Below are 3,748 nucleotides of genomic sequence, written 5' to 3'. Positions count from 1 at the left end.
GACAGATGTTCCTGACCTTGTTATCCTGCTTTGCAGCTTGGTGCTGTGCATTCTTCAGTTTCAGGCAGTATCAGCAAGTCTGGGAAGAAATACATTCATATAACTTACCCAGCGTCTCAATTCGCTGCTCTCAGAGTAAAATCACTCAGTAGCGGGAAACACATACAGAGGACACACAAGGTTTAATGTAGCAAACACTTTAATGACAAAGGGATTACCAGATGTATCAGCCCAGATCTGTAAAAGAGTAATTTACTTGGGTATTGCAATTTTTTTTTGCATTAATTCACTGAATCTTTCTGTACAAATGGAGCACGTGGCTTTTTATTCTGTATCATTAACCAATGCATCACAGATCATAGTGGTTCCTGAAACAGTTTCTTCTGCTTACTTTCTCATTCCCTTACCTCCCCCCATCCCCACCATCTCCTTTTCCCCTCTGAATGCTGTGACCTAGATTGACAGTATGGCCCATATGTTCCTGTGCTGGTTTCCTGGGCATAAAAGGAGAGTGAGAATGCTTAGTCCTTCTGCTAAAGAGCTTTCAAACCTTGGGCTCTGCCAGCAAAGTTTTGCTGTCACTGTATTTTGGCTGTCGCGCAGGGCATCTACGTGAGCAGAGTCTGCTCAGGCAGGGGTATGCTAGGCACTGCTGGGGACCTGGGGCACGAGCGCTGTGCCCAGGGGACACTGCAGGACAGGCACTGGAGTTGTCACTTTGATGAGGGGGCCAGGCCTTTTGTGCTCAGGACATCACCTCCAGGCGCTCTCCTGCCTGAGGAGGGGCTGAAACGTGGTGGTGCCTGCGCTGTGCACGAGGTCTCCCATGCTGAGGGAGCACCTGAAGCAGGAGGTGGTTGGTCGTGTTGGAGGGCTCCGTGCAAGCCTCAAAGGAACAGAAGGGCAAGGCAGTGTTTGAGGGACCCTGCTGGCAGCTTCTCCAGGCAGAAAGATGTCCAAAGTGCTGAGGGTCACAGGCAAAAGGCCTCTTTCATCCCAAACAAAAACTTGGCAGCAACGCAAGCACTTCTATGTCAGTGTTGCACTGTGGTAGAAGCCACACAAGCCCTCCTATGCTCTGCTGTGGTTAGGATGAGGGCATCCCACACAGCCCCAGCAGATGCTTTCTTCACAGTCTGGGCCTAAATATGAGGCATGCAGTCCTGTATTACCACCTGGCGAGCTGCAGGCTGTCCCAGAGTCAATTTGTGATGTTCAGAAGCTGGAGGAAAAGAGATAAGGAGGAAACAAAGCCAGTAAAAATATCCTATAGCTACATGCTCTTTTTGCATAGGAAGAATGCTATGCTATGGCATGAATCCTTGCAGCACTGCAGAGCAGGTGTAGGAAGGGCAGCCAGCACAGGGTGTTTTCAGGAGCTTACCCAATGCTAGATAGGTTTTTGAGGTGGTACCCACCACTGTTTGGAAGAGGCATATGTGTTGCTGAGCAGTGCGGCTGTTGCTCCCCCTCCATGTCCCCGCACCTTGGCAGGGCTGGCCAGCAGATCTGGGAGGCCACCAGCCTGCCAGTGCCGGGGCTGCAAGGCAGGAGCTGTGGCTGGGCCTGCAAAGGCACAGGGCGAGCCTCTGGCTGTGGGAAGCACGAGGGGGACCGGTTGCATGAGCCCTGAGCTCAATATTCAAGGTTTGATCAGCTTTAAGTTGTCACAAGTTTGGCACCCAGATGCTGAGGTGTCTCTGAACACCTGTGATTCAGAAGAAAAATAAAAGGATGAGGTTTTTGGGTAGGCTGCTTATTGCGGAGTTGCCAGCTCTCACGTCTTGTAACATCTCAGCTGCCAGAATTAGAGTACCATGGAGAATAGCAGTTTACATTTCTTGACTTAGTTTCCTAAGGAAGCCAGGCTTACAGGATCAGCACACTTATCCATCTGCCTTTCAGTCCCTCCCTAATGACTTTCAAACCTCTGAGCAGACTGAAGAGAAGGCCTGAAGTCTCCAAGTTATTAAGTTTGTCATACAAACTTACGTTGTGACACTGGGCAAAGAAGGGAAGGAGAGGAATCTTGTTAAAACCCCCCCGAGGGAAGGACAAGTAGGACTGGGTTCTCAGCCTTGTTTTTTGTCGGCAGCTGCCTGCCAGGCTGTGCGTGCAGGCAGGTCTGTCCGTCCTGCCACGGCGCTCCTGCCTGGCCAGCCCAGGCAGCCCTGGGAGACCAGTCATCGCCACCTCTGCGGCCTGCAGAGCAGCTTGAGCTTACCTGCAAACCTTCACGGCTGCAAAAATAACCTGCAAAATGAGAAGCCTACCAGCCCCTGGTGTCAGAAGGCCTCTATGGAAAATGCCCCGGGTGGCGACATTTTAAAACCATGGGTCTTTCGATGCTCTGCATGTAAGGAAGCATTTCAGTATGGCTACGTTTTCCCACATCTGACACCTCTGGGAGAGGGCAAAGTGCAAAGTCTGGTACTTGGTGACTCAGCCTCGCCGTACCTGGTATCTCAGTATCTGTGTTGTACTTGCCCTCACAAAACCTTTTCTGAGCTGGGCAGAGCTGTTGCCCATTTTCCTAATGACGAATGTGAGAGTAAGCAACTTGCTTAAAATCACAAGAAGCCTAAAGCAGAGAAGGATTTAACTCTGCCTCTGCCATGCTCCAGCCTCCCATACAAAACCATGTAAGACATGCCAAGAAACACTGGCAAAATCAGCTGTGGGTAGGCACGGCCAGTTGCATTCCCTTACCATGTAAATAAGAGCAGCACAAAACCTCAATATATAAAATCTTTTGTGATTTGTATTGTTGTTTCTTGAGAATAAAAGCTGCCTTTCACTTTGATTCTGCAGCACATGGAACAGTGGGACCTTGATAAGCTTAGTATAACACCACCAATATGAACAATTAATAAATGCATAGCAAATGATGGTACCTGTTCTCAAGGGGTTACTATAATGCCTGTTATTTTTTATTTAGTTCATGAATAAAAGATTAGGAGCATAGCTTTTCCTCTTGCTGGTTTTTTTTAAAGATGCTGTGAGATCACCTAAAACTTAGTAAAATATTAGGCAGTTGCATGCCTCTGATATTTATTTAATTGAAAGGAGAAAAAGAAGATCAGTTCCACCATTCCATCTCCTTTAATTGAGTTTTGTTTATGGATAATTTGTGGGCTATTCCTTATTTAGCTGAAAAAAAAAGTCCAAACACTTTCACTAACAGCTGCTTCTTTGAATCATTTAGGCAGCCCTTTTACTTTTAATAAAATACCTGTTTTTCCATAAAGATATTTTATAAAGTGATTAAGAAGCCCATGCATAAAGGTTGTCTTTGCATTTCATGGCATGGAAGGTGATCGGTCATTTCCAAACAGATTTTAGTCGTCTTTGTCAATGGCTCGATGTCTGGATGGAGACCGGTGACGAGTGGTGTCCCTCAGGGGTCCGTACTGGGACCGGTGCTGTTTAATGTTTTCATCAATGACTTAGCGAGATCGAGTGCACCCTCAGCAAGTTTGCGGATGACACCAAGCTGAGTGGTGCGGTTGACACACCAGAAGGATGGGATGTCCATCCAGAGAGACCTGGACAGGCTGGAGAGGTAGGCTTGTGTGAACCTCATGAGGTTCAACAAGGCCAAGTGCAAGGCCCTGCACCTGGGTTGGGGTAACCCCCAGTATCAGTACAGGCTGGGGGAAGAAAGGATCGAGAGCAGCCCTGCCGAGAGGGACTTGGGGGTGCTGACGGATGAAAAGCTGGACATGAGCCTGCAATGTGCACTGGCAGG

This window comes from Egretta garzetta, unplaced genomic scaffold, assembly GCF_000687185.1.
Source record: "Egretta garzetta isolate BGI_Z169 unplaced genomic scaffold, ASM68718v1 scaffold56, whole genome shotgun sequence".
NCBI classification, from domain to species: Eukaryota; Metazoa; Chordata; class Aves; order Pelecaniformes; family Ardeidae; genus Egretta; species Egretta garzetta.
This window is presented reverse-complemented; position numbering follows the sequence as displayed.